Source organism: Linepithema humile, chromosome 4 (assembly GCF_040581485.1).
Source record: "Linepithema humile isolate Giens D197 chromosome 4, Lhum_UNIL_v1.0, whole genome shotgun sequence".
In the NCBI taxonomy this organism is placed as follows: Eukaryota; Metazoa; Arthropoda; class Insecta; order Hymenoptera; family Formicidae; genus Linepithema; species Linepithema humile.
Genome location: NC_090131.1, coordinates 15,230,761 through 15,255,743, shown reverse-complemented (window position 1 = coordinate 15,255,743; position 24,983 = coordinate 15,230,761). Strand labels below are relative to the sequence as shown.

General features: G+C 36.4%; 2 protein-coding genes across 12 annotated transcripts in view; one reads left to right on the top strand and one right to left on the bottom strand.

Moving 5' to 3' along the window:
• LOC105676868 (nucleolysin TIAR) overlaps positions 1-24,983 on the bottom strand; it is a 395,737-nt gene that overhangs the window by 366,061 nt on the left and 4,693 nt on the right. For 2 of the 10 annotated variants that reach the window (XM_067353320.1, XM_012375076.2), the window contains exons 1-2: positions 20,891-21,759; positions 20,532-20,570 (exon numbers count right to left, since the gene is read on the bottom strand). The exons of 7 other annotated variants lie outside the window; for them this stretch is intronic. The gene's annotated coding sequence lies outside the window, so the exon portion shown is untranslated. Of the gene's footprint in view, positions 1-20,531; positions 20,571-20,890; positions 21,760-24,983 lie in introns of those variants that run through there. One more of the 10 variants, XM_067353321.1, reaches the window with a different exon arrangement.
• LOC105676863 (uncharacterized) overlaps positions 21,998-24,983 on the top strand; it is a 137,891-nt gene continuing 134,905 nt past the window's right edge. The window contains exons 1-2 of one of the 2 annotated variants that reach the window (XM_012375063.2): positions 21,998-22,667; positions 22,961-23,001. The gene's annotated coding sequence lies outside the window, so the exon portion shown is untranslated. Of the gene's footprint in view, positions 22,672-22,960; positions 23,002-24,983 lie in introns of both variants that reach the window. The other variant, XM_012375062.2, reaches the window with a different exon arrangement.

Below are 24,983 nucleotides of genomic sequence, written 5' to 3'. Positions count from 1 at the left end.
CTCTACTTTCCTCCTTCAGAGACGTCATTTTACTGCTGGCGATAGTCGGGGGGGGATGCCAGCAGGGACGGTGGCCTCTCCCTCTCTCTATCTCTATCTCCCGTACTCGACCCTACCCTTTCCCCGCCAACGATTTCAAAGTCGTAGCAGAGAATCGTTTCGCAAATCCTTGGAGGAGGCGCATCGAGCCGCTTCGTACACCGGCACTTCGATCTCACTTCGTATTGCCCTTACTCGACTTTGTCTCTTTCTGCTTCTCGTTATCTATAATGGGTTTTCGTTGTTCTTCAGCAAACTACGAAAATCTTGTCAGCTGCCTAAACTCCTAGCCACGCCATAATTGCATACATACATAACGTTCCGTGAAAATCGCATCTCTCGATGTGAATCGTTGCTGTGAATACGCGAAAATGATAATATCGCCAGTTTCCGTAAATATAATAATCATCAATTTCATACGATATACTTTCTCACAGAAGTAATAACATATTAACGTATTTTGTATGCATATATATATATATAATATTTATGAAATTTTTAGAGATATACATCTGTTGTGCAACGGAAAGAACGCGTCCGGGCCGAAAATGGAAAGGAAACTGCATGCAAAAATTGAAGCCTTATTATGACAGAAAAGTAAGCATTGATAAAAGATAAGAGGATATTGCAGTTGAATCGAGGGTTATCGAAGTGAAAATGTGTATAGCAGGGAGAAACGACAATAAAATTTTCGAAGCGTGTGAAAAAGACAAAGAAAGAGAAAGATAGAGAGAGAAGAAAAAAAGGAGCGAGAAAGAGCGACGAACTGGTTACAAAGTTGCGAATTAAAAACACAAAGAAGGACGAGCCGGGCGGGAAGAGAGAGTGGGTGTCGGTCGAGGAAGGGTAGATTTGAGACAAAGGGTGCCGCGGAAACAATGGCTTGTAATCTCGAGCCCTTAGAATAGCCCTGTCCTGCGCTGCTCCGTTCAGCACGAGCATGCCTTTCGCCCTCCAACTCCGTATCGAAACCACGGCGCACGATTTTCGGCTCCCTAGTCCTGCCGTGCCCTTCGCCCGCCCAACGAGCAGCTTGTCAGATCTGGCTGAGCACAATGAGCGGGTTAAACGAATCAATTTTTGTGCGACTCTACTCGGAAATTCCATTTCCGTGAGCGACATCCAAGGTACAGGAAGATAAAGAACATGGAGCGACCCGGCGATGAGGTGTGGGCGGCGACGGGCTGGAGTCGTAAAAAGGTAAAGAGATTTCGTGGCCGCGATCGTATTTCCACGAAGGGACGCTGTAAAGAAGTGTTTCGAAAGGTGGCAGGAAAATAAGAAGCTTACACGGTATTAGCACCGCGCTTTCTACCTGTCGGCGAGAAAAAAAAGGGCATCTCGAGAGATTGAGTTCGGAAACCGTCGCATTAACATGATACCATTTTTATTGGTTCTATTTGCGATAGCAATTTGTTAACCAAAGCGTAATAACGCAACCGCGTTAACGCAAGCATATTAATGCAAGCGTGTTAACGCAACCGTGAAAAATTCATATTAAAAAATCAATATGGTGAATTTTATGTGCGTGCGCGCGCGCGCGCGCGTGTGTGTGTGTGTGTCTGTGTGTGTGCGTGTGTAATTTTATACTACAATATATCATAGATTAATTAATAAAATAAAATGCTGTTATATAATATACGCACCATGTTATTGCGACATTGGAAATTGACCATGATAATTGTAATAAGTAGTTTGATTGTTACAATTTCGAGTTATGAGATTGAAATAAGCAAATCAAGTTTGGAAAAATATTAACGCATTTATGAAATATACGAGACAAGTTCAATAGCTAAAGAAACGGTAATCAAAGAAGATGAATATTGTCAAACTTTCGTTGTACCGCGCTATATCGTGTTACTTAGCTTCTCAGTCCCCGTTGCTGCCTTACTACTCATTGCCTCACACCATCGCTCTCTTTCCCCGTTTTACATCTTCTTCGCAGTCCATCCACAAAGAAGAACTTCCGTGGATTACCATCTCGTCGCGGTTCTTGTTAATATTTATTAGATGCCTAGCGTTGGAAGGCGGCGCGGATCGAGAGGATTGCATCGTGTAAGGGGCTACGTGAAACTTTCGTGCTTCAACTCCGTGTCTTTTCAATGAAAGTGATTACGAACAAAAATAAAAAGCCCGGCGCAAGAACAGAGTGTCTTGGATTTCGATCCGTGAACACAGCGCTATTGGAATGTTTAATGACTTTACTTTATACAAACTGCGATAGCCATCAGACAACGATGTCTACTTACGATTTCTCTACTTTTAATACAGCAAAAATAAGTGCTACGGTTAAAATATCATATTTGATTGAAATAAATAAATTATAGAATCCGTCCTTTAAATAGAACTCGGATGGCGTGGCATATGATTAATATCTGCAAATTACATAATTTAACCCAAGCGACTATCTCATAATCTGGTTAATTGTGACACTAATTAACTTCTATCTTAAGTAGATTTATTTTTCTCGGAGCGCGAGATCGAAATGTTAGAACTGCCATGGCGCGCCAGTCAGAGCTCGCGTTCCCATCATTAATGCGAATAACGTCGTGAAGCGTATCCGTTGCGCACGTTCGTATACTTCACGGTAGCGATGTACCGCAATACCAGTTCTCAGATAGCGCAGCAGGGGAGTCCACGATGGTCGGCGGTCCGGTTTGCATTTCACAGCAGATATACGGTTATCTTGTACACGTCCGTGACAAAGCCCGTACGTTCTGGTTAAGCGCTATCTAACCCCGCACCCTCGAACGTCCCCCCAATCTGTGTCCGTATTAATTACGGTACTCATTAAGATATCCGGTAATTCGCGGCGAGGCTGCACCGCCGGCGGTTGCCGCACGTTGCGGCCGCAGCAGCGCACGAGCATCGCAACCAGCGGCGTCGCGGCGCCGGCGCGGCGTTCCGCCGCGCCAGCACACGTAGAAACGGTCCCGGTATTAATTTAGCAAGAGCGTAATTTTCGTTAATTAATTGATAGATTGTCAACCGAGATAGGCAGGCACAACCGCACTCGGTGCATACCGGCGTAACCCGCGGAGCGACTACGGCTGGCTCTAGCGGAGAATGGAATGGAAAAGCTGATGGGGAATGGGGTTGGTTCAGTGTACGTGGCGAATTACTGTGTGCGATCATCTACGGATTAATTAAATTCGATGTAAACGCGTGCGCGGCACCGTGTCACGTTGGGATGCCATAACAGGAAAATTGCAGTAAACGGTGATTTGTACGCAAGGATCGATCGTAGAGAACTTCCTGTGATTACCAATGTTTATCATACCTATGTCGATAGAATATTAATGTGTTTATGACGAAAATACTCTCTTGTGTTTTAACAAGAGATATTGGAATCAGTAATACGCTTAAAGGCAAAGCAATAAAAATTCAAAACTGATCATTTTCGTTATCCTGTGTGTTTAAAATTCAACATTATTATAATATTTAAATCTTTTAAACTCAAAAAATGCAAAAATAAATATATTCTAAATAAAAACTTTATCAAAACATTTTATCGCTAAAAATTGCATGATAAAATGCAAGACTGTTTTAAATTTTAAAGTCAAATAATTTTAATATTACAACATGACTTATTATCAGTTATTCAGAAAATAATTGATCAATTTATTTTTTAATTAATATTATCAGAGATCCAATTTTGTGCAAACTTAAATCGGTTATTATATGCATTAAATTATGAATACAAGAACGGAGTGAAGAAAAAGAAATAATGACGCGCATAAATTAAGATACTAATGTATTAACTAAGAAGCAGTGCCTCGGTAACTCTTTAAAATTCACATGCCTCTACGAGCTAAAGATAAAATTAATCTCGTAGAATAATTTAAAGGCTAGAAATAGCGCCTCTCGTGAAATTGCTCGGCGCTTTATTTAAAGTTTCGCAACCGCGTTGTGCGCCAATTTTCTACCGCGCTGCCAGTATGCCTGATCGATGATGCAGGAACGACATTAATAAGCACCCACGGCACACTGTGTACATGACGTATAATAATCTCGATGAATACTGTCGGGTCACATGCGAGTCACAAAAGCGGCCTAAATTTAGTATGCGATGACATGTTGCGAGTTTTATGAGGCTAGATTGTTGGTAGACCAAAGTCTTACGACGCATTAACTGGCTTTCGATTTATGCATTGAATTATTTGCATTTGTATCGGCCGCAAGATTCGCGGTCGGAATTTAATCGCGCAAAATCATTTGCACACGCGTGTTTGTGTATACGCCGCGGATGCATGCATGCGCGCGTGTAGTTTTCAGAATGACGGCAATACGAGCGTGCAAATCCGAGGCATGCTCCGATCGTTAGCAGAAAATAATTGATTACTTTTGCGCGGTGCATTTTGGTTAATGAAATCGGCTTTCTCATTCGTGATATGAAAAATGACCGAACTAACGAAGTTGGACGACTATCTCACGGCGACGGAGGAGAAGAGACCAACCGGCTTTGCGGCATTCCCGTAAACTAAGAGTCACGACACCATATTATAACATCAGTAGCTCCTTTTGTCGACCCGACGACATTTAGAGGTCTTTGTGTATTCCGCTCGCGTATTTCCCACCTTGTCAACGTTTACCTTTTTTTCTCGGCGTTACTCATTTACCTAATTAATTAGCTTTAATAAAACATTCACGCTTTCTATGTTTGCGTGCAAATATACTTCTTCATTGTGTACACCGTTCTGTGTAACTGCGCGAAAATTGAAATTAACTATATATTCTTGTTTACAACCACAATATAATATACCATTTTTCGCTTGTCTTATAACTCACCAACTTTTTCTTCATAAACTAAGTTAGTAGGTTATACATCCACCCTCCATCTATTGCCATTTTCTTTGTTTTCTCATTTTTGTCTCGCCGTCATTTCTAATTTGATGCTTCTCTTTCATTTCATTCCCTACTTTCTCGCTTTCGTCTACTTCGCAGGTACTCCAGCATTTTCATTACTTCCGCCTTTCTTCACTGCGGATTTCTCTTCCGTAACCACACATGAACCCTTTTGCAGCGTCCTTTGCACCTCCCGGGAATACGGACGGCGGACGCTTAAATTCATAAGAGCCGTGAAATGCGGTGCGAATTTGCGATGTACTAAAGTTAATTCTTGTCGGTTTTAAAGAGGATTACACGAGTTGACCGCACTTGGGCCATCTTTGGGATAACGCGCACTGCTACCCCTTCGTATATGTAATGAGCAAAAAAATCTCGTCGATATTTGAATTCAACAAAACGTATGATATATCTAATGTGAACAACATAATAACATATCGATCGAAACACATATTCTGATTAAATAAACAAGATTAAATATGTAAAACTATATATAAAAGTCAATTATTTTTCTACAATTAATTGGCTACGTAAGTTATTATTACTTTATAGTCAAATTTGTTATTGGTAAAAAATTGTGATAAAATTTCATTATTGTAAAATTCTACTCTTTTCATATATACTGATATTTTATTAATTTTAATTAAACAAATATATATTCCGCTTCTAGAGAATAAAATTAAATCCAATTTTCACAAAAAGAAGTTTCTATAAAAAATTTATTACTTGATAAAACTTTCTATCTGATATATATTTCTCTATACACATATTCAACGATCCCTTGATTTATAAATCAGTTACACCAAGTATTATTATCTCGCTGGAGCGGTTTAAATTTTGCAACAATTCTTGACTACATATCTCTCTCCGTGACCATAAACCACATAGAATTACAAATTCTGGTTGATTATTACTAAATGCGACACCTCCACCCGTTCTGACTTTCCAGATTTTACTCCTCCTCAACCCCTCTCGTCATCCCTGGCCGCATCGTACGCTGATGTATGATTTAATGCTGGTTTCGAGAGTAGACCGAGCAGAGCGCAAAGCGGGTAGACTGGCAATGGTGTAGAGAGGTGGTGGGCCTTAGGGTGGCTGAGGGATGGTATAAGGGTTTGCACGGTGTAGTGTTGCAGTGAGCTCATTAATTTACTAGCAAGCGCCAAAGGGTGGCTTAACAAGGCGCTACGTCCCATTTTATTAGGTAAAATTGAAGACACGCTCCAGAAGACCTTTCTGTTACACTGGTAGGGTTATGAGCGTATCTCCGTAAACAAAAGAATGTTTCGCGTGTCACGAAAATCGAAGCAACGACTTAAATTAGGTACGCCGATATGTATTTACGTTGCAAAATAATATTCTTTAAGAGAACGAACATAGTATAATTTACAAAATATCTAATTGTGTGAATACAAATCTTTAAATAAAGAATGTAAAGATAATCGCCTTTAATTGGAATAAGAATACTTAAACATTTTAATCGATAATAGATTCATAATGAATAAAAAATATAAAAGTTCAACAAATGTATGTTTGCTATTGAAAATATAAATAAATATATAAACAAGTAAAAATATGAATTCTATTTATTGTGTTGTTTGGAAAGTTTCTGAATTTTTTAAATTTTATTTTTATAGAAAAAAACTATAAAATTTTTTGCAAACAATCCAGTATAAATAACAGCCGATTAAATAATGAATTAAAATTTAATATAAGGAATTTGCAAATTGTTGATTTCAACTTGAGGACAAATAGCATACAGTAAAATGTAATTCTGCTACATATGTCAATGTGTAGAATCACTCGATTCTTGACGTGGTTAATTAAGTCGGCTGATATTCCGTAGAAGGAAGTACTCGTAACACGCTTTAGTACCAGAAGATAAATACGTATAGGGTTAATGTATGTCCTCGGCTTCCTTCCGTGAGGAAGATCGTCTCTCGGCTGCTGAGCGAAATAACAAGATTCCTGTATTTATCCTCGGCTTAGGAGGACTCGAGCCTTCGTCACATTCTCGTGTCTATGGCAATTTCTCAAGAGACTTTCCTATCTTACCTGACATTCTCTATCCGTTTTCCTTTACTGTATGGTCTATTTGTCATGTTGCAACAGCCAGGTGTTTCCTATCCATTATGAATCTATTATGACTCTTTCATTATTTACAAAGGATTCTTACGCTCTCGTAATAATATTAATATTTGATGGATACAAATTGTTGCTTTACTTTTTTTATTAATAAATTTCTTTTTCTCGTTATATATTTTTCGACATGTAATTGCAAAATTTTCTGTTTCTATCGGATGTCTTGAATCATTCTTGATAATTGATTTTTTGGTTAGAAAATGTTTACCGGGGTGATTAGTAAAGTTGCCCTGTAATATATAAAACGTTTCATCAAAGCACGCTTTGTGTGTTTTCGGGCAATTAAACATTTCCATTTTCAATTTCTCGTTGGCGTCGAGTGCCCGGGTTCGATCGGTGGTTAGCCTGTGGCTGACGATCGTTGATTCGTTTATCGCTTATCTCTCTTCCTCTCGCTCTCTCACTCCTCTTTTCTACCTCTTTGTTGCTTCAATTTTTTTCGTGGTTTTCCATTTCGTGCAACCTCCCTTCATCCCCCTTCTATCGACAACCCTACCATTCGAATCACCCTCGAGAATCGAACGGATACCAAGCAATTATTTAACGCTGCGTACTGTGGCTTTGGTTTGTCTCGTTGAAATACGGCAGAATCCCGCCTATCGAAACGCCTCTTGTACGAGGTGACAGTTTCATCGGTTATCCTATTATCATCGAACATTGAAAGCCAACTGTATACTGATGAAATAAATTTGGACTTGACTAACGATTATCTGATTATTGCAGAGTCTCCATAATTAATGTGTGCCAAAAACCGTAATACTGAATTGTTCAATTGCATTTTGCTGTTTATTGTTTGACATTATGTTGCAAGCCTCACTAAAATTATTAAAGTAACATTTTAATATTTTATTAGTATGAAACAAAGCTTATAGAAACTTATGTATACCTATGTAAAATTAATTCTCGTTTGTTATGCCCGGTACAAATTAATTTTAATCAAAAATATAATTAATATTTCCAATAGCATTGAAAACTAAATATTGATATCTTCCTATCCTAATCTTTCCCAATTAATATTATATAATCTTTATACAATTGCAGATATGTAATTTATTTCAAAAAATTATGTTTTAATAAATTATTTGTTTATCTTTAATATCAACAAATCAGTAATCGATTGCTAATACATAAATCGTTTTAGACAGTACGCATTATTACAATGTGTTAAAGTTTGCCGATAACGCTTATCATCAAGCTATACCTGTACATATGTGAAACATATGCAATAGTTTTCGAATGGCTAGTTTCTAGTACAATGCGCATGGTATTGCGTTAGGACCAACTTGGGAGCAAGCAGGTGCTCCAGCTTCTCCCACGGGAGGTATCACATCCTCGCAAACCGGAAAATATGTCTCGTAGACAAACGTTAGCTGCGACGCAGAAAACTCGTAAACGGATGAATTGTACGACGGAAATACGATCGTTTCAAAGATCTCAACGCATTGACTGTTTGTATCATCACTCATTCTTTTCTTCTATGTATTATTTCTTTTTTACTTAAATCATTGCCAATAAATACAAATAAAAATTTGAAAAATATAGCTAGTGGTAATATTTTAAAAATGTAAAAATTTAATGCCGATTGTAATATTTAACAAATTTGAATAAATTATAATAGAAAAATATTAGAAATCAATAACTTCTAACAGAATTTTTCAAAAGCCACGATAATATTGCAGTTTTGTTTATCTTTTGCTTCCGATGCTTATGAATATTTCACAAACGTAATTAAATCATATTTACATTTCTTCTCGCAAATAAAGTAATTTGTAGTTTTCATGTATTCCTGATAATATTTTAGGTATTTATTCTTCTAACATGTTTAACTTAATAATGAGTTTCAGGCACTAATTAATATATATCGTACATTATATATACATAATACAATGATCAATGCAATTGGGATATATGTACCATCATTATTATGCTCTATTCACAGAACTTGATTACGTTAATTAGTAAGGGAAGCTACACAACTTTCATAAACAGTTGTAGCTATTATTCTTCCAATTCTTGACTTGAAAGAACAACATGAAAAATAAAGATTACATGTACGTTGTATTATTATTATTATTATATAACTTTTCTATAATTTTACATATCAATAATATATGCAAAATAAAGAATTTTACTTTAATAACTTTTTGTTTAATTTTATTTCTCTTAATTATTCCATTAAATTGCTCTGTTATTTTTACATGCTCGCCGAAATTTTCATTCATAATAAAATACAAGTTAAATTTCATAATTTCCGTAAGATACGATTTCAACATTAAAAACGTATTGTAGCGATTTTATTATAGTATATAGTTATACCGCTCAACGCTGATATGATATCGATAGTCAAATTGCGGTGATATTCATCCAGAATTAAACTGACAATCTTGATATACGTCCGCGCGTATATAAACGTATGTATAATAAAATATCACTGTCTAGGATCGCGTTTCAACGAACACAACGTACATACAAACCTTCTATCATGCACCGAGTTATATATAAGTATGCAAATACAATGCGAACGAATATTTTATACGTGGCGAGCACTTGGCAGAAAGAGCGGTCACGCCAAAAGAAAACTCGAGTGAGGCAAAGGCGACGGAGAAGGGTGGTAACCGGTAGGGCAGGGAAAAAAAAAGAAAAAAAGAGAGAGAGAGAGAAGAACGAGCAAAGCTCGGACGGCTCTGCCTGTCGGGCCGGCATCGCATTGCACGCAGGATTAAAAACCTCAGCAAGAAATATAGCCACTGCAAAAGCTCTCATTTGCAATCTACTCCCACCGCCCTCAGCTTCCTACCGCGCTACTTTTCCGCGACAAGGCGATGGAACGGGACGCCGAAGAGAAGCGAGGATAACGCGGTGAAAACCCGCGGCTCTCCGCGGTCGATGTGTCGCTAAGGTATACTTGTAATCACGAGAAGCGGCTTGAAACTCTTTCAATTTTTGCGACCTGTATTTTGCTCACTTTACTGACAAACGCATGATACTTCTAAAGAAGAAAAGTGCCGAATGCATTATATTTCTAAATTGGTAGAAACAAAAATCAGTTTTATATTCTGCTTGTACATATTTTCTAATTATTGAATTTAATATCTCTTGATTCAAAATAAAAAAAAGAACATTTGCATTTGTAAAAAATTTAGATCCATGGTTAGCTATATGTAAAAAATGCTAAGCGTTGAAGCATGGTCCGCGAATTCAGAGAAGGGCTCACACGCACGGATACCTCTTCGATGATCTTTATTTTTATTCCGCCCCCACTCTTATTTTCTTTTGTTCGTTCACGTCTCACCTGAGATCCAGCTGCCCGTGAAAGGGGTTCGAGGGCAGGCATCGACTCTGGACGAGGGTCTGCATGTTGTTGCAGAGAGATCGACCGGTGGAATAGCGCGGAAAGGGCGCGGAGGTGGGGGTTAACGACCCCGATAGTCGCGGTAGAACGTGCGTGAGCCCTCGCACGACTGATTACGAGTGAGCGACCCTTTGACGATCACGATCGGCCAGCTCGACGCACGAGAAGGTAAGAGCAACAGAGAAAGAACGGAGACGGGCAGTAACACGAGAGAGCAAGTACGCGTGATCGATCAGACCGTGAGCGGCGAAGAGAGCATCGCCTTAGGGGCCCTCCGGAATGAAGGGGTTAGTTATACCGATGTGATACGCGGCTACTATCGTGTATCAGCGTCGATAAATCACCGGATGTAGGTACTCTGATGTGGACACGTTAGGAAAAGCGTCGCATTAATGTTTTTGCTATGCAGCCATATGGAACGGTTAGTCGAAGATTTATTCGCGGAAGATGAGACGGGATGCGGATGCTCTATTGACATGAGATATCGCGGAAGAATTATGTACACTGTTTAAGATCGGTGATTTGGATTATTTATGGCATTACCACGCATATCACTATACACGATATTGCGCTGAAAGATAAACAGGCAGATATCGAAGAGGTATATCGTCTGCAAAATTGATCGCGGCAAAACAGCGTCCGAACTTTAAACATTAGCTTGAAGGATGTTAATCATTTGTTAAACATGAAGTTTATAATGGGCTTTACAATAAAATATATGCGACTTAGGTATTCGCCAAGGTATTTAAACGTAGCTGCAGAATTCAAGTACAGTGTGCTGCTAATCGCCCTAGTCAACTGACTTATGTTGTGTACATAGATAAATCCTCTCAACGGCATGGATAAATCATAGAATATACCATGCCACAAAGTTTGAGACTATGCCGGTATTAACGTTTTTGCTACGCTCCTAATCGCGAACGCTGTGTCATAATCCGTATTTGTGAATAAATTTTTCCCTTGTATGTACATTCGCTACTTGTGACAAAGTATGCAGTTATAAAAATCAGATATACTTCACATGTTCGACAACGAAAATTATCTTTCAATATAATGATTAACTAGCTAATTGTATTGATTCACTCGTATTAATTAACTTACACTATTTCTTAAATAATTTTTATCCAACTAACAAGTGATATAAATAATATAAAATAATAAATTAATTTTTATGTATTAAATGTTGAAAAATAATCTTAGAAAATGATTAAGAAAACAATTACAAATATTTACTTTACGGCAAGAGCGGTGTTAAATTATTTGACTTATTGACATGTCAAACTTCCAGATTTGATAATGGCTAAAGTGGTGTAAGGAATCAGGCGGTGGTCAGTAACTAGGCGTAACAAGAGCACTGACTCGCCGGCGATGTCAGGCGGTATATAGTGTGGCCCGTGGACCCTTGAATTCGTATTTATGTTTGTACCCGCCGTTTGGCAGCGGCGGCGGCGATGGCAGCGCGCGGTAGCGAGAGTCTCGCGGAATTGAAATGCAAATAGTGGGATCCCGGATGCAAATTCCGGTTGCACGGGGTAACGCCAGCCAGCCATCCTGAACGAATGAGCGGACGAACGAACGAGCGAGGGAGCGAGCGAACGAACGAACGAACGAACGAATGAACGAACGAACGAACGAACGAACGAACGAACGAACGAACGAACGAAACACGGCCCGGCGCGGCGCAGGCACGGATCAGTTCAGAACGGAACCAAAAGGAACGGAACTGAGTGGACCGCGGATAGAATGGGGCTGAGTGAGGCAGAGGGTGAGCGATGAGTGCGGCTGAAGAAGAAAGACAAAAAATTGATTGCAATTCGGCGCCACTCTCGGCTTGCCCGAGATAAAAGTAATGCGTTTCGTGCATAACGAGTCGCTCCACCTCCGCCGCCGCCATCACCCAACGCCCACTTCCACCCTTCGACCCTCGTATGTTGCCCACGTTCTTTCCCCTTCCGATCCCTTTTAGTCGGCGCCGTTTTGTTTTCCGCCGCTTTCTCGTGATTTTTTTTAAGTTGCCACGCGCGAAGCGGAGATACATCGTACGACGTCGATCAACTTAACAGACAATCGCGAGCGTCACGTCGGATTGGAAGAATTCGGCTATGTTATAATGAGTTTCTGTCGAGAAGGGATCGCCACGCGCCTGAATCGTGTCGAGCTCAATTGCTAATTGTAGAAGTTTCCTTGGCGCGTGTCGACATATCGGCTAGCATAATTCGCATTTCATTCACGTTAGAATAAATTACGCCAGACGAAAAACTGTTGCGGATCTATCGAGAATAAAACCTATTAGAAGATCGACTAATGACTTTAATCAAAACATTTACTAATCTCCCACTTTCCACCCTCGCTGGCTTACACAGAATTCGATCGATACTTCATAATTATATTAAGTGGAATTGTCGGAGGCAACGGCATCGCTGCATCGCTTATTTCGAGGTAGAAGTATCACTGCATCGGAATGGACGACAATCGGACGGTTAACGGGAAATAATTGGACACTCGTAGTTATCAGGCAGCCAAGCATATCCGTTATTCTCTGAATGGCTAAGGATCGGTTGTCAGTATTCGCTGGAGATATCGTTCAGATATCTACCTACTTGGATACACGGAACACATCAATTTTCTGTCACGTTTACCATGTTGATCGAATTACCGATCACGCACGACGTATTTCGTAGCATGGTATTGCTCGATGGACATCGGAATTTAAGCACGCTATTTAGCCTAATTGATAAGATTCTGTGTCAGTTTTGCTTAAAATTATCTTGTCGCTTTACTTGATAGATTCACCTTCAATATTGTAAAAAATTCTAATTTATTTGCTAGTAGAATTTTATACAAAATTAATCAAAAACCTTTATTTAATATTTCTTAATCTCATTTTGAAATTAAAATTTAAAATCTGATAAAATTTGTTAAGAAAATTAATATTTATACAATTTTTATAATAAATTTAAATCATAAAGAATAATATTTTTCATATTTAATGATTCTCTAACAACAATCTCTAAAACCAAACAACAATTTATGTATTTCCCAATATATATTCTTTAAATGTTTAATTATTACAATCATTATATTTATGCAGAAAATTGTCAAGAATAGAAATTAAAGTGTTAGATTGGGTAATTGCAAAGTCTTGGAAACAGCTGTAAAGAAATATTTTTCCATCAAAAAATTTTACCTAAGTTTTAATTATGCAACTTTATAGCATTTAAATTACCATTAAACTTTTTTTCTTATATATTATCACTCTACATTTTTTTAAAGATTGTAGAGAATCGCTTGCTTAGAGAATCAAGATTAGTCAAATGCTTTCCTTCGAATGCCCAATGTGTATAAAATTTCCGCTTCAATTTCACGCAATATTTTTTAACAAAATTATGTCTAAATATTAAAATTGTTTATTCGACGACAAAATTTAGTCATATATGTATATTCATATACGCTAATAACCTGAGCTCTTTGACCTATTTTTCATAATAACAACATATTTGTCGAAGCAAAATATTCACTCACATATTAAAATTTAACTTGAACAAATTTTACCTATCCGAATGTTCGAGTAATCCCCAATAGCGATAGACTATTTCGTATATCAACACTAGAGTAACGTGTTCAACAGTAACAAACTGCCGGACGGAACAGTTAGAGCAAATACCATCAGCGAGAGCACGCCAGCATCCGTACGGGAGCAGTATCATCGATTACGTCGAAATTAACATTTAAAAGCGGAAAATTTGCAAGTGCCAGGAAGCCCGACGCAGAGCTAACTGTGGACTGCGCGGGAGCCGCTGTACATAATATAAGTTACACACACGTGCGCCCTCGTTACTGAACGCGAGCGTTCCGCGAGCGGGAACACACGGGAAGGAAGGAAACGCGGACCCGACGACAAGAGGAAGGGAGACATCGTCGAAAAACAGTGGAGGGAGTCGCGGCGGGGATACGAACAAGAGGAGGCTGGTGACGCGGTGGAAGGACGGGAGGGAGAGGAGGTGGGCTCTCGGTGGCAGAACCCTCGCTGCTAAATGTAAATGTCCGGCATTTGTTACTTCGCCTGTATGACCCGCTGCTGTTTGTTTGTATCTGCGGTACGGGAGCAGCACGGCGGCGGTCGCGGAGACGCAAGGGGAAAATAGAGGAAGTGGAGAAAGAGCAAGCGCGGTATAGTGCTATTCGGCGTGGTTTTTGTCCCTGCTTTTGGTGCATGTTCTTTTTTTTTATTTTTGGCTCCGTCCTCCCCCGCGCCCCGTCTCCACCCCCCTCTCCATCCTCCCCTCCACCCTTCCTACCGGCGGTCTGTGTAAGCCACCGCTTGGGCACACGCTCATTTGTAAAATTTTATGATAGCCCCCGCTGCGTTGTATCCATTATGTTGTATCCATTACGGACCGTGCGGCCGTCCTTTTTTACGAATTTCGTTTTAATTACTGGCTCGTCCGACCGGCATACCATTCGGCGCGGGAAAGAGCTCTAAACAACTTTGTGCATCGATCTGAGAATATTCCCGCATATTGAAATCACGCGAAATTGCGCGGCGTACCTCGCGGGCAAAACCGACGATTGTGATTTTCTCCGCGCCCATCGTTAAGCTCGTGTGAGATAGAACGCGATAAACGGCGAACGGATGGAAGGTCGGGACAAGGACATTAAAAATACAAAGGCTTGTAAAATTTATTCGACCGGTCAAAGGTGTGTGAATTTAACGAGCCTCGAGCGCGATTAGTTCGATATAATTAACAAGACGGGGAAGCGATTTAATTTAGCTTCAACGCACGATGTTCAAAATATCTCTGTTCAAATCTTTCAGATAATGGAAATAATCCGTAATGTATTTGTGTTATATATTGTGTAAATATAATAAACAATTACTAAAATACTAAGGATTGAAAATTGGGTTTTTCAATTAATAATAGTTTTAACGGTTCTTTTTTGATATTCTTTAAGAATTGATTTCGCATAAAAATCAAAACCATGTACAAAGTCAATAGTAAACAAAAGCAATCAAATTGCCTGCATCTCATACAATATAACAATTTGATAAAACTCATATTGATTCGTACTATGTCTAGAACATAGAATATAAAAAAAAACGTATATAAAAATAACAGACTAGTGCAAATATTGTCATACGTTTACTGCAATACCTCTTATGTTTACTGCAATATCAATATAACTTAATTGACTCTTTTCTATTTGTATATTAAAAAAAACAATTCTTTTTATTAACTGAGATATACAACACAATAGTCCATGTATCAATCACATTGATTTCTTTTATAAATCTAAGATATAGTTATTGATAGAAAATATATATGTATATAACAGCAAAGAGAGATTAAATTGAAAAAAAAAATAAAATTATGAAGCCATTAAACAAACTTATCCTCTTTAAATCTTCATGCAGAAAGAAAGAGAAAGAGAAAAGTATAATAAAAATGTTAAATTGAATTCTTTTTCTAATCAGCAATATCAACGTCGTAATAGTTTCTAGTGATTAATTTCTATGTAATAATACTCGGCTATTGTGTTCGCCAATTCAAAGTTTTGAAAAATGATTGAGCAACAGCCTGCGATATCCTACAATACAGCTGAGTTTATTTCGACAATAGACGGCAGCTTGAGCTAATAATATTCCTCCCTCTGGGCAAATAGAGCAGAGTTTGAAATCAGGAACGCGAAGGGTTGCCTCGAGCTCCGATTTTTTCTTCGCACTGTGTTACGTTTTCCCTACCCCGCGAGCTTCGCCAGTCTCTTTAGCACAGCAAGAAGAGAGCATTGTGCAGAAAACTTCCACGCGCCGCGTCATACCGACTGCCATACTTGTGTGAGACCGCCACTCTTTTGATATTTCAACGTAGTAGACGAGTGGCGTGTCGTAATGAAATCATCTCCAGTGCTTTGATCTTCTCCCCGTGCGGCACACCCCCTGGCCATCACCGGCAACCTCCGCGTCGCTTTCCCTTGAAAACGCGAGTCCACCCCTCCCGCTGTCCCTCGCGAATGTCCCACTCAACCGGCACCGACTCTACTAGCGCCCTTCATCCACATCCCCTCCTCGTGTTCGCGCAGACAGGTAGACAGGCAAGCACACGATCCTCCCCAACCTACACACCTCCATAATGAGTTCCTTCTACATTTTCTTCTTTGCCGCAACACATTTTTACCATGCAGAAAGCAATTTTCTAATTATGACAAGTGCCAACCGGTTATTCTTTGTCAGATGCGCGTCTTTGTTACTCTTTTCATCACGTTTGCCAGCCGACTCGTGATTATTTTCTCACATAATGTTTCCTGCATAGCGGTGCTAATAGAACCGAGTATAAAGTGAGCATCGCGCGACGCAAAAAGAATCCGATGCGATATATTGCACGGCAATTGCAAGGTACTTTCTTCGCGCGAAAAAAAACGGCGATAGATGGTGACGATGATGGATGTTGCGTCGAAGGCAACGCTGAGGACATGAAACGATGAAGTGGCGCGAATGAGTCGCCTTTTTCTTTAACGTGATATGGATAGGAAAAACCTTCGATACTCAGTACTTGTCTCTCAGTTTAACACTTCGCAGACACGTGATATAATATTAAATCATGATGTGAAACAATGTAACTATATGATTTTTGTTTGAGTTGCAGATAAAGAAAAGAGAAATTAAAGACAGCAATGTATATTGAAAAAATATACACAGCCTATCTTTTATTTTATTTGTGTACGGCAACATTAATGAATAATGAAAACACGAGAGAGTATTAAAGACGAAAGCGAATAAGTATATGCGAATAAGTTTATGTAAATTTGTTTTACTATTAATAAATTGTTATTTCTATTAACTCCACTCATTTATCCCATTGATTAAACATAAAATTATATAAATTTATATTATAATATTTTTTAGAAAATCTATCGAGAAATCTAGAAATGGAAAAATGACTGTAACTAAAAATTTTCAAAAACAATACTTTCTATTTGTGCCATCAAATTATTTTTTTCTATAATAACATTATCTTTGCTCCACTAAAAAGTTTCCTAATATTTTCCTAATTTTTTAATTTACTAAATACTCTGTTGTATACATTACATAATAAAGTTTATATGAGAAGTAATATTTTAATTAATAAGCGAATAATTGTATAACTTAAACTAGAAAGTTTAATTAAAGATTCGATAATCGCTTTGTTGTATAAAATTGTAATTAACATTTTCAACATCGATAATATTTGTCGTTATTTTTATTCGTAAAAAAATTTAATAGTTTCAAATTACTTGGCAAAGCTAAGAGAAAAATTGATTAAAACATACTTAAAAAGATTGTTTGCGCAAGCGGAAAAATGGTGACGACACATAAAGAGGAATAACGCAAGACACTATTTGCTATAGTGGACAGTGACGATGATCGATACGCGGATAAGCGCGTTGACGGAGGCGCTAAGAAGCAGGGGAGAGGAAAACGGACGAGAAGCTTGTTCTTTGTACGAGAGAACCATGACCGTGGCGGCTATATAAGGTGTATCGAGCAACAAGGACTAACGGCCTTTAATTAATAAAGTTACGCGAACAACTCTCAAAGTCTTCCTGCCTCCCGTCCCCACCCACTTGGGTAGCAGCTATTTCCTTCGCTTTAGAAATTCTGGTATTTCCCCCCACTCCCCGCCATTGCTTCTTCGTACTTCGGTCTTTCGTAAAGGCCTATCTGCTGCGAAGTTGTAACCCTTTATTGGATGAGAAAGCGTCTTCCGCTTATCTTGCACAGATACTTTTCCATGAAATTTTCTTCGATGTCGATAATTATGCTCGCATTTTAAACGCCATTTAATAAGTAAATTAAATGAATTTTTATAAACACAGCATATTTAGCGCGTGTTGATTTATAGATGGACATAACAATACTCAATTTTTATCTGTTTTCTACTTTGCGTTCATTTTGTCCGCGTTTTTCTACGTTATGAAAATAATAGAAATTATGAGGAAGAAGAATAACTAGAGGAAAACGTGAGAAAACTGTCAATATAGTATATTCAAAAAACTTATGGGATATATCGTGTTGAAACATATGTATCTAATAGAGATTCCGACAATATAAGATAATGTTATCAGAACATGACTAAATATTAATGTTAGAAATTGATGTTAGATTTCTTGGCAACAGGTGTTACCATATTTTTTTATTGTTCTTTTAGATGTCATTAGAAAGATGTTGCGTTAACAGAGAAATGTGCAATCATGCGTTTCATTTTTAATTGAACGTGAATTGATTTTTAGTGAAACAAGTAAATTTGTTGAAAGCAATAAAATTGTGAAATTGAGAAACAAAATATATCGTCATCGTGTGACCAGTCATATGTTTAAAATAAAACAAAATAATGCACAAGTTCTGTATAAAATAAAATTTTTAGCTTTGTTTAAATAAAATTTGTGTATGTGTGAAAAATCAACATTTCATCTTTTTAGCACACTCGCAGCAATTCTAGCTTATTGAAATTTATACGCAAAATTCAAGACACGGTATACACAGAGCGTGTACACGTTTTATAGACACGTGTAGACACTCCGAATTTGTAATACATACGGATGTCATGGCTCGCGCATATATAACACTGTATATGTATACAACAGAGTATACGTCACTGCTATGTAAATTACATAGTACATGTACATGCCGTAATGCGTAAACGTTACCTGTAATAATACATATGTATGGGGCTTTGCTACGTATATTAAGTCAACGACATTTTCACGTGTACTATGCGACGCGTACTTATATGCGGTATAATGGAAATAGATATATAGTATATTCAGTGTGGTGTACATTGGGTGACGTAAGAGTTAGCCCGCACATCGTTTGCTGATCAAATGTTTCACGTAGCGTACGTTAAATATGCATAGATGTTTTCATTGATTCGAAGTCCATCAATCTTTCTATATCAGTGGCATAAACATGAAATGTTTTTCTTTTCTATTACGCTTGTCTTTTTATTAATATGTGTGTGATAACGTGTAATATATATATTGTATAGAGTTACACAAATTCGATAATTTCTCCAATAAAAGTCTCAAAATTTAGTAAATTAACGGCATAACATATATTTAAAAAATGTGCAATCCTATTTATAAGATAAATAATATAAAAAAATTAATTCCTAAATGATTAATCAATTTTACAAATTAATACATAATTCTTTCGTGAAAGAGATTGAAATTTCAAAGCCCGGCGCATTATAATTGATAACTTACGCGAAATTGCGATACATATTTTCTCCTCATTGACGTGCCGGCGCCGAGAGCGGAAAGGGTCGAGGATCTTTTCAAACTGTGTTAAAGCTATAGGGACTACACGGAGACGGACCCCCGGAAAAGGAAGCACCACCCGCGGATTGCCAGACTTCAAGAATTAAACCGCGTTCTCGCTGCCAACAACGTGACGTCTTGCTCGTACTATAGCGCATCGGCCGCCGTGTTTCTCGAGAGAATCTTCCGGCGAGTTATGGCTTGCTAAAGAAAATTGACTTGAATCTACGCCAGGATAATAAAAGCGCATAACTGCGAGGAAACGCGGGCGAGAAAAATGAAGGAACAATCCCGACACCATAGGCGATATCGGTAAGGAGATCATTCGCGTTCGTAGAACGGTCAGAGGAAATCCTCCTCATTATACCGATTATAGATCGTGGCTGTCGGCTTCGTTATTAATAAATATCTATTAGTACGCTGCGAAACTTGTATCGCGATACCGATATTACGAGCGATATTAAACGCGACACGGATATTGCATTATTTTGATCGGACATTTGACCCATTTTATACTCTGTACCTAGCATATTTATGTTGACGTCTATGCATAACAGCTATTAAATATTAAACAAAAAATTGGGAACAGAAACAGTTTTCAATATCTTCAATATTTTAGTTTTATATTAAAAAACACAAATTTTGCATAAAATATGATTACTATCATGTATCGTATTTATGCTATTAAAGTCGTAAAAAAACAAATTTTAAAATCTTATGTAATATAACTTGGAATTTTTTACTTTTTTTTTACAAGATAATATTGTACCAAAATTTTTTCAGTATTTTTGGTAATTGTCAGTATTGTCAATTCTTATCAGTGTTTTATAATTACACAAGTATAATAAATAAATTTACTCACCGGTCGTTGTACCCTAGCTAGGTACGCCGTCAGCTATACCTGGAGAAATTAATATATATTTTAGTTATTATTAATTACCATACATTTTCTGAATGACGATTTTCATATATTATTTAATTATTTCCATTTTAATTAAAACATTTCATTTGATTAACACTATATACAAAGTGCGTAAATAATTACGTAAAAATTTTGATTGATATTCAATAAATGTTTTTATGCAGATTTTAATAAATATTTTCAAACATCTTAGACATATAATAAATAATTTATTTATATTTAAGAAATATAAATTGTAATTATACATGTATGTGTTATCACAATTATGTATTAAATAATAAACAAATAATTGTGCTCACCAGCTAGAATATCGAAGTTTGAAATCTGCTGCTTCATCTGCTGTTGATTCCGCTTTTAGACTGATTTGCATCAGCTCCATCGTAGAATTGATAAATTCACAACTTTTATACTTATGCACTTAAACACACATATTACCGAAAATAGGTTAACTCGTGTATTTCACTTTCAAAAATTACAGATCCACGTCGCGAGTTTACGTCGCAAATTTATGTCGCGGTACACGAAACGCAAGATAAAATACGTTTTGTGTTACAAATACGTTCAACATATTCGGCAATTTTTTCAACACCGTACAAGCATTTCGAGCGAACAAAGTAAAAGGAGATGATACACAAACTATATATATAAATGTATAAAATTCAAGCAATAAACCGACTATTATTTCGAAGAAGTTCGATTGTGATTAGTCGATTTATTTGTTTAATTTTTATTATTTACGTTCTTATTATTTACTGTGTATCATAAGCCGAATGACGACTATTTTGGCGATCTTGTAATGATTACTAGATGCAGATACGCACGCAATTACATTTTACGGGATTTAGATTCCGATGAGCAAAATGTTTAACACATACTATACATAATGAAAGCTAAACTGCGTTCAATGCTCTTGAGCGAATATAGAGATCATTTTCGTGCGTAATGAACTTTGGACTACTCACTACATTCGCACTGGCTACGCACCGGCGTAGTTCAAAGATCGATCGACAAAACACTGTTAATTACGAACGCCTGCGGTAACAATAATACATTCCGGCAATCTCCCGATACTTGAATCGGCACTCCCGACTTAAATTCGTACTTATTATGCATGTTAACAAATAAAATACGCGATTAATCATAGAGCTCCGAACTTTCACTTTCTACATTACACTGTGACATAGCAAATGGAGATGTCATGGCTAGTAAAGCCTCGACGCAGACGCGGCCCCGCCAAAATGATAGAGAGAAGTTGATGACAGGCGTCATCTCGGAACCGCGTCTACATTCATCTGGTACCACGTAAAGTCTAAAGATAGCGCGCATAGCATCGAATTTATCGATATCGATCTGTTTATAAATGCTACTATTTTGTCGACCATCATGAGTTTCTTTTGGCGTTGATTGAGCGCGAATGTTGTGCAATTAATTGCGAATTTTATCTCTATTAAAACAATTAAAAGTGCGAATTTGTGTCGGGATTGCCGATTAAAGTTTCCGGACGTTTTCTGGAACATATTATTCATTATTCAGTATTCATCATTAACGCTATTTCGTCTCTGGCGACCGTAGATTCAAATAGGTTAGAATTCCAGTGAGTATAGATTTTGATGCTACAGACGCGAAAATTATTTTCTACGTTTACTCAAGAGGATCGAACCGCAGTGTATCTTCCATTAAATATATCATGTAAACATTCAATTCGTCGAATCAGATAAAACATAGTTGTTGTTGTTTGCATATTCGTACCTGATGACTTCCGCGTGACCGCTAGAACAATCGTTCGTATCGCTCGCTCGGAAAGCATATACAGTGTCGACTAAAATTATGTGCGTGGACGCGTTACGGCACATACGTTTTATCTCACGTTTACATTTCGTGTACTGCGGTAAACTCGTTACGTAAATCTGTGATTTGTAAAAGTAAAGTGCGCGAGTTAACCTTTGTTCGATCGTAATAGTGAGTGTGACAGCATAAATCTAAATTTCTGGTATTCATCGATTCTTCGACGGAGCTGATGCGATGCAGTCTAAAGCGGAATCTCCAGCAGAATCTGAAGCAAACTACAATATCATAGTTGGTGATTACAACAATTTGTTCATTACTTAAATATTTGTGATAACATACATATATAATTGTACAATTGCATATTTATTAAATATTTAATAAGATGTTTGAAAAAAAATATTTTTGTTAGTATTTTGTTCAACATTTATTAAATATATTTATTACAATTCTTAAATAATTATTTACGCAATTTATTGCATACAGTAATTTTTTAAATGGAAATAATTAAATAATGATAATCAACATATATAAAATGTATGATAATTTATAACAATAACTAAAATATATATTAATTTGTCCAGGTATAGCTGTGAAAACATATTCAGCTAAAGTACAACGACTGGTGAGTGAATTTATTCATTATATAGAATTATATAAAACACTGATATATACCATTTGTTGCCTTTTTCTTGCCTTATTCACTATGTAATTGCGAAGGACCATGCTTTGACAATCACATTCTCATCTGCAATATACAAATAAACAATATAAAAATTTACTTTCTTTCTATTTTTAATAAAAAATAGTAAATTTTGTACAAACAATTTATTATTTTCAAATTATATAATTACAAAATTTTCGAAATAAATTATATGTGAAAAGAAATTATAAATATATACAGGAAAAATATTACAGGAAAAAGATATATGTAGGCGTAAATTATGAAAAATAGAATTTAGAAACTAAAATTTAAAAAATATAAGTTTCGAGAAAATAACATTCAATACAATTTCAATATACATAAATATATTTTTCAGTCAATTTTTTAAATAAATTTAATTTTCTTTAAATTTTTACAAAAGAGCAAATTGTCAAAGTATGATTTTGCATGCGCAATTTGATAGTGCGACAAAAAAAAGGATATTAATACATTTAATCATATAAATAGATAATAGATTGATAATTGATGTCTTCTGTCTTTTATGTAATGTTTTTCAAAAACGGTTCTCTTCTTTAAACGAATAATCTAGAGTCTTAAGTACATACAATATGTTTTGCGAAAAGAGATCTTTTTGCACAACAGTTATAAAATTTATTTTACCTTTACTACAGGTTTGTTACAGCTTTTATAATTATCTCTCAACAATTTCTAACTGTTGTTTAATTTATAAATTATAGTTGTGGCACTAAGCACGTTTCATCTCGTATTTGCATTTCCTGTAACACGGCATGGCAAATTTGCGATCTGAATCCGTGATTTTCGAAAGAGAAATGCACAGGTTGACTTTCATTCGATAGTACACGTAAATACGGGTTTCCGGTATTTATCGATTCTCCGATGAAACTGGTGCAGAGTAGTCTACGGCAAAATCTATAGCTTGTAGAACAAACTGCAATATTCTAGTTGATAAATACAATTGAATACATGGAAAAATATTATATATTACAAATTAAACAAATATAAAGTAAGGTATTGTGAATGGCTCTTAAATATAAACGCGCATAGTATTCTTAGTTTCCTCCTGTAAAATTTATAAAATGTAACATATTCATATTTAAGAGCTGTTCACAGTACCTTACTTTACATTTGTTAAATTTGTAATATATAAAGTGTTCTTCTAGCCACCCATTCAATTATTATATTATCTGTCTATTACTTTTAAAGACTCTCTATCTAGAGAATTATGATAATATAATATATATATACAATTACAATTACAGTCAAACTTTAGTATTTTTTCTTCGAATTTTCCTCTTTTCGTTGCCTTCTTTTTCTAACGTTATACATAACAATGATTGTGAAAATAAGAAAGCGATTAAAAAATAACAGCTACGATGCATTACTACACGGAGAAAATTTTATATCAAAAATTACTATGTACGGTAGTAGCGGATCATGAAGGAATTATAAAAATTTTTACTGTTTTTCACATGTGAAACATAGTCAAAATTTTTGGTTCACGACTTCATAGTCCGCGGTTAATGCCGTACATAGTAATTTTTGATATAAAATTTTCTCCGTGTATGACTTTTTATTTTAAAAAATATTTTTTTTATTAATGCATCAATATTTTGAAATTTATTACATGGTATCTTTTGTTTTTTATTCGCTCTCTTTGATGTCATGTAGTCAACAGACTGTAAACAATTATAATTGTAGTGAAAAGACGATGTAACAAAAAGTGAGAAAAGAAAGAAAAATCAAAAGAAAAAATACAAAATTTGACTGTAGTTTTAATAACATTGTTTAAAAATAACGTTAATTTCACGTTTAATTATGAAAACTAATTTGAATTCTTAATATTCAATTTAAAAAATAATGGTAATATAAGATATCTCGTCAATAAACAAATATTACGTATATTTTAATATCAGTACGAATAC